Genomic DNA, 8,531 nt, shown 5'->3' with positions numbered 1-8,531 from the left:
GCATATCACTGGCATGTCTAATGAGACCTTAATATGGAAGTTGTTTCCATTCTCTTTGACAGGAAGAGCTAAATATTGGAACAGACAAACCGTAGGAAGTATGCAAGGAGATTGGAAAAATGTTATTCTCTAAATTTTGTTTATGTTTCTTTCCCATCTCTAAAGTGGTTAGCCTTTGAAAAGAGGTTCTAAATTTTAGATAACTAGAAAAAGAATCTCTTGGTACATCGTGGGATCATTTTAATGACCTCATCATCACTAGCCCAAACCTTGCTATTCCAAACCCAATGCTTCTTCAACATTTTTACATGGGTCTTAGCAAGGATTCCATGGAATCCCTTGATGCAGCTCTAGAGGAGCTTTCCTTCATTTGCCTACTAGTGAAGCAAGGGCTATGCTTGATTGAATTAGTGGAAAGACTCACAACACTAGCATTCATAATGAACTTCCTGAAAAAGTGAAGAAATCGTCTCCTGATCAAGAAGAGGTAGTTCTGATAGCCAAATCACAACCATTTCAATCCCAAGATTTAGCTATCAATCATGAAACCCTAAAATCCCCCAAGAGAAGAAGGAATTCCACCTTTGACAATCCCTGTTGAAATTAAGGATGACCTCTTTGGTGCTAATTTTTGGAGAACATTAAATTCTCATCTTCATAAGAGACCTTCGAGCGAATATAATTCAAATCCTCTCAAGAAGGGATCTCTTAGAAAGTGTCCTTATTCCCATATAGGACATTGGGAGGAATGCAAGGATGACATTTCAAGTAATGCCTAGAAGGAGAGCTGAGCCATCTAGAATCCATCCCTATTCTCTCCCCTTCTATGTCCATATTAGATGTCTCATCTGAACCCATCTTTTAACCCATCCTTGACCCCAATGATCCCTCTTATGCTCTCTCTCCTAAGTCTCATGATGATCCTAAAAATCCACTAAGACAACCAAAGCATAGGAATCATGAAGGCCACAAGGATGACCAAAAAGAGCAACAACAATGACTGGAATGTATTAAGAACTTATATGATGTTGCTAAAGAATGGATGAATAAGGATGAAGCCTTATGGGTAGAATCCAAACTTGGCTTAGATCAAAACAGTGAGCTTAAATCAATCTCTTTAACAAACATGATCCAAGTTTGGAGGAGGCCTTAGACAAGATTAACCCGAGAGCCACCAATCCATGGAAAATCTTAGACAATAAAATGTCCAATGAATGTCACAGGCATGGAATGATAGAGACAATGTTTCTACCTATGGACATTCATGAAGAAACACCCTTAGAGCTTGAAAAGGAAGATAACATCAATGAGCATGGAAGTTATTTCATGAACACCTCATCAAATCCATGCTAGCATGAGAAATCTCTTGAATTAATTGGTCTCTCCAACATTGCCACACACGAGATCTTCAACCCCCCCATTCTCCTTGTTCATAAAGACTTTAAAAGGGTGGTTGTAGATGCATATGTTTATCATAAATATTGTAGATCTCGCTGTGTGAATCTTGAGATAGGTACACAAAGGTTTATGTTGGAGGGGAAACCACTTCACCAACTTGAGTGCAATTAGAAGGTTTCCCAAGGACGAGCTTTTGTCCTAAAGCAAGCACTTTCTAGAGATAACATGAGCTTTCACTTTTTGCTGTAATGCCCTTGTGAAGTGAGCATAGAAACATAATTGTTAAAATATTCCTTTGGGTATTTTGGTCACTAACCATTCTAGGTTTGATAGCAAAAAAAGAATGAAGGATGATGACTCAAGGTATGTCCAACCAATCATCATGCAACACTGAATCACATCCATCCAAACTTGACTTTGCCTTGCAAAATTCAAGCCTAGGGGATGGGTTTCTTTGAAAAATCTTATGCCATGTTGCTAATTCATCTTGGTTGTCTCTACCTTTAAATCATGCTCAATAACAATCATGCTCTTTCATCTCCAATTAAATAAATCTCTGTAATGTTTTCATGCTACCTTTGTTTACTAGAGTATGTTTAGGGTTTGGAATATGTTCATACATCTTTTAAATTAAGCATGGAGCTTAGTTTAGGGGTGTTGATCGTATTTCCAAAAGCTTTTAAATTAAGCATGGTGCTTAGGTTAAAAAACCTTCTTGAATCAAATTAGACGTGGTGTCTAGGTTGATTTTTGAACCAAGAATATGCTATAGTAGATACTAGTTATTTTGTTGGACTAACTCTATTCATGAAACTTTTAATTCAATATTGGTAAGTCACGAGATGAATTCAAATCCGAGATGAAGCAAGACACAACTCATTCATTATAGATGTAAGAACTACATACCTCATTCAACATGGATGAAAGAACTATAAGTACCAAAGTTCATTCACTTTGTCTTTTGCTGCAAGTTACCTTTGCCTTGAGCCAGGCTTGTATAAAACATGATCTCTATACTAAAGTAATCCCAAAACCATCTTTTCATTAGCATAGAGGGAAATTACAAGACAAACAACCCATGTTTCAAAATTGTATATTTCTTTGGGTATGTGTTGTCCACTAATCCTTTGCAGGCATAAAACAATGAGTGAGGCAAAAGGTCTAACAAGGTGTTAAAAGATCAAAGAGTAGAAAGATGGCATGACAAAAGGATGAGAAAGAAAAGGTGTGAACTAGGAAACAAGAAGCTCATGAACGCTCAAGCTGCGAGACTAGCCGAACAAGGAAAACTTCAATCAAAAGGGAAGGACCATCACAAGTCATCTACCCTTCATCATATGATGACATTATGCTCCAATGACAAAGGTAACATCCTAAGATAAATGGTCATTATTTAAAAAAAAATTCCTTGATTCTGGTAGGCACATAAATAAGAAACAAAATATGTTTGAGTTACAATTTACTTGATCCAACCTGATTAACTCAACATGTTTAGTTCTTCAAGCTTGTTCCTAGCACCACTTTCTTGATCTCATAGTTTTAACCAAATGAGCTAAAATATTGCACATCATATCTCTAGAAGATGATAGTCATAATCATGTAAAGTTCGATACATTATGTAAAGATAGACAATCCTTCCATAGGTTAAGCAACTCAATCTTTTCTGCCAAATGAACTTAAATAATCTTTTAGTCTTATCACCCATGACATAATTGAACAAAACACACAACATCAACTTCATTTTGTTCAATGTACCTAAGGTTAGAGAAGAATAAATAAAATTTTGGTTCTATTGGTGTTTTCCCACCAACAGAGCCCATGCACTTGATCTCTATCTTTTCTTATGAGTAGGACACACTTCAAGCAAAGTGTGGGGGAAGATAGTTGACTCCCTAATTTCTACAAGTAAAGGTTCTAATCCTGCTAAACCAAAATCAAAACTCAAAACCAAGACGGGCTTGGCAGAAAAAGGTGACATTACCATAAGAGGCACCACCACAAGAATCCTCGTCTTCAGAGCGAACTGAGGTACATGATCAATGAACTTCACAAGGAGAAGTCTAGTTCAAAGGACTTAAAACACCAAACCCTCACCGAAAGAGCTAGCTTGGGGGAGAATCACTCTCGTGTATCTAGGTAAGTATGCTTCCCCTTTGTTCTAGTTTTAGTTTCTTTTAAATAGTTAAGAAAATGGTGAATTGAAAACAAAATAAAAAGGTGTGGCTAGTTTGCTTTAATTTATTTTTAAGAGTTGAATAAAATAAAGAGGATTTAGAATAATCTCTAAAATGGAAATAATGAATAGTTGCTCTGTTGTAATTTCTTTCAAGTACCTAGTTTTCAGCTTCGAATTCTCCCGAGTCTTGGATACGACTGATTTGATATAAAGATTTACTCTAAACTTGAAACTCGTGGGTAGCGAATGCTTGATCTAAGTCTAGGTAATTGATGGATATGATATGAGAAGGTCTGAGCTGCTGTTTATCTTGTTCCAAGTGACACTAAAGTTCTGGAGATTTACTTTTTGAAAAACATAAAAATGCTACATGATGAGTTCCTGAATGACAAAGCTTGAATTCCCAATAGAGCCATACATGTTATTTAGGCTAGGAAAACTTCCATATATATGCTGCTTGCTTTTGCATTGAGTTTTGTCAAGCTTTGTTAACCCTTATGAGAGGTTTGTCATGCTCTTAAAATCAAGATCACGAATACACCACCCACATATGCACTACTCCTACACTGGGGGAAGGCGCAAAAACATGCCTTCCATCTAGATCCACCCAAAAAATGTTCTACTCCTGCACTGGGAGTGAACCCAAAAACATGCTTGTTAGGTTTTCCATCCACCAAATAAATGCTCTAGGTTCTTATTGAAATCTCTCAAAGTTTTGTTGTAGAAAAGACACATGGGGTTATGCAAAAGTTATTCAAAAGTAAAAAAGAAAGAAAAGAAAAGAAAAAAAAGAGATGAGAAAAAATGGACAAGTGTCCAAGATATTTAAACCAATGGGTACTTAGATGCTCGCCTGAAAGAGATGAATAAGATAACCCCTATTCTCAAGCAAATGTTTCCAAGTTTCAAGAGAGAGATAAGTTTTCAAGGAGCAAAGTAGAATTAAGTTAGCCAGCATATATATCCACCATATATCCACACACATGCACATCTTGATTTGATTGTATGACTCAACTCTCTTTGGATCTATTGTTTGACTTTACAATATATACATTGTAAGTATGCTGTAGCTTTCTCCCTACCTATGAACTCCACATAAGCTTTAGTTGTAGGAAGAGAAAAAAGGGCATAACATCTTTACTACCTTTGGTGAGGATCCACAAATACCACATATATTGAGAAACTTGAGAGTGTCATACAATGGAATCTTTGAGTTTTATTTTTGAAAACTTATAAAAACTCTAAAACAATGGTGGAATAAAATAACTTGAGACATAGTGCTTGACTTGATTGTTTTGTCTTTCAATTACTCAAGACCCAAGTGAAGGTTAAGAAGCCCCATGGTTGAAGGTCATATGGGTAAGTTTGAAAGTCAGATCACTTTATTCTAATTCAGAGGAGAATTTTTGTTTAAACGCATGTGTACTTTTGAGGCATGAAAGCATTGTAGCAAGTCTTGATCCATTGCTGAGTTTAGCTTTGCTCAGGGACTGACAAAGGTTAAGCGTGGGGGAACTTGTTGACGGTCACTAAAATCAATTATAAACCATCAACATAACCTATGTTTATACTTAATTCCATCACCAAACATAGGTATAGGGGTTTAAACTAATAAATTCTATGAGTTTTTTGTGAATCTGTGTTTTCAGCAGGGTTTGTCTAGCAAACCATCAAGGGGGACCTATTCGTCAAAGGAAATTATGGAATTTCATTGCGTAAACAACTTGGGAAGATTCTAGAAGACTCTAGGAGGCTCTCCACCGAAGTAGACCCTAAGGGGCTGCCATGTGGAGCCGGCCGGCCCCAACTGTAGGCCACCCGGCCCCTTGGCCCACCTGTCAGCCTCCGCGTCGCAATGTTGGTTCTCCACCACCTCCTAGGTTGCATCTACATCGTCCTTTAAGTCAGTTTGATCCAAGGGCTTACGTTGGGCGCTTCGGTCTATATATACCAGCCCCTGCCATCCTCCCTAGAGCCATCCTAAAACCCTAATTCATATCATGAGGATCAGAGCCAGCTATCAAGAGAAGATTAGTCCTCCATAGGTTCTAGTCTTGTAAATAATAGTGAGATAGAGAGTGAGGGAAGAGTTTGGAGGAGGTGCCGGCCTGTCAGTGCTCTCTACGGCTTGTACCTTGGTGGATCCAAGTTCTACTTGAGCTTGCCTTCGAGATTTCTCTAGTAATCAGCTTCTGATTCAAGTAATTGTTTATATTGTTTATCAGGATCACGACTCTCTTTTGAGTGCTTTAATCTATAGACGATCTAGGTTAAAGTATTAATCGTAAGTGTAAGCGTGGTGCTTAGACTTAGGTTAATCGTGGATACACCCTGCATTCCGAATGGTGGTAGATCACGTGTGTGGCATCAGTTCTATATAGCCTCTACTATATAGCTTCGTTGATCCTTTGTAGTCCACCTGCCGTCTGTAGGCGCAAGTAGGACACGGTTACGAAGGAAAGCATCCTTTGCTAGTGTCTTTCCCTAGTAATGTCTCCAGTTGAATAGTAGAAGACATAGCTTACTCGGGTCAGAACTAGAGAACCTTAGTTTTCCTGTCTATGCTCCTATTTATCTCAACCTTGTTGCTACCCCTAGTTAAGTTTGATCATAGTTAGTCTCACTCGTTTCCCTATGGATACAATACTTGGAATACTTCCAGGTGAAAGCTATAGTGGTATCCGTGCGCTTGTGAATTTATCTATGTGCATTAAATATACCAACAACAATCTGTCCAGAATGCAGCAGTTCCACTCAAGGCTGTGGAGGTTCCAGGATGCGGCATTGCCTCATCCTAGTGTGGCAGTGCCACACTTGGGCAGAACAGTAAAGCCACCAAGGACATCAAGGTGCAACTTCAACCAAAGAAGACTCTCATCACTTGCTACAAGTGCAACAAGGAGGGTCACCACATAAGAGATTGCTCCTTGAAGAAAGAAGAGAAGGGTATGAGCAAGATCCAAGAGAAGAAGAAGATGGCTCATGTCAAGTGCTCCAACATGGGACACAATGCCTCTGTGTTCCAACAAGGTTGATGATCAAGCCACACTTCCAAACAAGAAGACAAAAAAAAGAAAGAGGAAGTGTTATGGATGTAATGAGAAGGGACATGAATTTGGCTCATGTCCAAACAAGAAAAGTGAAGGCCTTGTGTCATCAAGAAAGAGGCCCATTACCAAGGTAGAAAACAAGAAGCAAGATAAGACGATGCCTTACAAGATCAGGCGTCGCATTTGCTACACTTGCTAAGGAAAGGGACATCTAAGTATGGATTGTCCCATGGGTAACACTCCTAAGCTCAACTCTTCAATAACTTCAAATTTGCTTAGGAGACCCAAAATGACACTTGTGCTAGAAGGGTGATTGCTACACCATGTGGTAGCACAAAGGCCATTTGGGTGCCTAAGTCTCTTGTGACTAACCTTGATGGACCCAACATAGTTTCGGTACCAAAGTGTGCTTGATGAGTGTTGTAGGTACTTGAAGGTGATATGAAGCTTTGGGGTGCTTGAGCAACAAGTTAATTGAAGATATCATCTCAAGTTATCAATCTTATTCATATTGTCTATTCTCTCAAGATTGACCCAAGGACAAATTGATGGATATATTTCTAAACTTCATACTCACCTTGGTAACTAGTACCTAACCCTTGCTAGCTAGCCACTTAACTTGTGTAGTCTCTAATAGTTCACAAATATGTATGTGTTTGTGAATTATTAGGAGTGACTAGAGTACTTAAAGTTTAAATGAATCATTTGCCATACGATGCTTTTAATGGCTTTCTAGTAGAGAAAGATCTTATTCATGTTGTAGGTAATGAGGAACCACCTTGTGAGGCAATCAAGCAAATGACCATTGGTGATATAAGACCACAAGAAGTACAGGCTATAGAGGTGGAGGCTCCTTAATCCGTAGCTGATCTACAACCTGCTGCTGAAGTATGAGCAGCAGTGTTGCTCACACTAGCAGCAGTGCCGCTCAGAGGAGCAACACTACTGCACCCCTGACAGTAGCAGCTAACAACAGTCCAAGTCATGGACAAAATCTACAACCTATATATGAGCAACGTGAAGATGAAGAGACCACCTCATCCATTATATTCAAAAGGAGGTGGTAACAACTAAATCTCAAGTGCATGATATTATCAAATTTTACTCCTTTGTGTCTTGTGTAGCTACTTAGGATAAAGGAAGCACTTGGAGATATTCATTGGTTGTTGGTCATGAAAAAAAGTATGGTTGGAATTGAATTGATTATCCACACCAAACAACATAGATGACTTGAGTTTCCTTTGTGAACTTCAAACCAAGAATATCAAGATGAAGCAAGTTTATGTTCATGCATACTATGAGTTGGTTTGAAGAATTTGAAAACATGGCTCACATTGGAGGATGCAAATAAAGTCAAGAAAGCCAAGAATAAAGAATCAAGCTCAATTAAAGTAGAGGCGCTTATCACTCACAATTCAAGAACTCTCTACTTGATGGAATCTTTTCATATGGTAGATTGCCAAACTTCTCATTCTCATGTTATGGCCATCTACATGCTCTAATGGTTGTAAGTATTTCTTGGCATATCTCAATTTAAATATTCTATTGTTGCCATGACCTAGACATAAAGTGAAATCCTAAGTTCTTAAATAAATAAAGTGCTATGTGAGAAATTTAAATACTTAGAGCACTTATCAAAAGGGAACTTATTCTATGACTAGAGTTGTGAGACTAACCATTTCTCTAAGTGATTTATGTAGTCTCACTAAATGAGAATGTGTTTCTCAAATGGAGTGTGCTATCATATGAAGGCAATCAATCCAAAACATTGTGATGTACCATCTCTAGTTAATTTGGAATTGATTCATTTATTTTAGCCACTCACCATAATATGGCTTAAATCTACCCTTTGGACTTATTTGGCCAACCATGCACATTCACACTTCCATTCCACTCAAAAGAGTGTG

Source organism: Miscanthus floridulus, chromosome 5, assembly GCF_019320115.1.
Source record: "Miscanthus floridulus cultivar M001 chromosome 5, ASM1932011v1, whole genome shotgun sequence".
Taxonomy (NCBI): Eukaryota; Viridiplantae; Streptophyta; class Magnoliopsida; order Poales; family Poaceae; genus Miscanthus; species Miscanthus floridulus.
Note: the sequence above shows the minus strand (reverse complement) of the source record.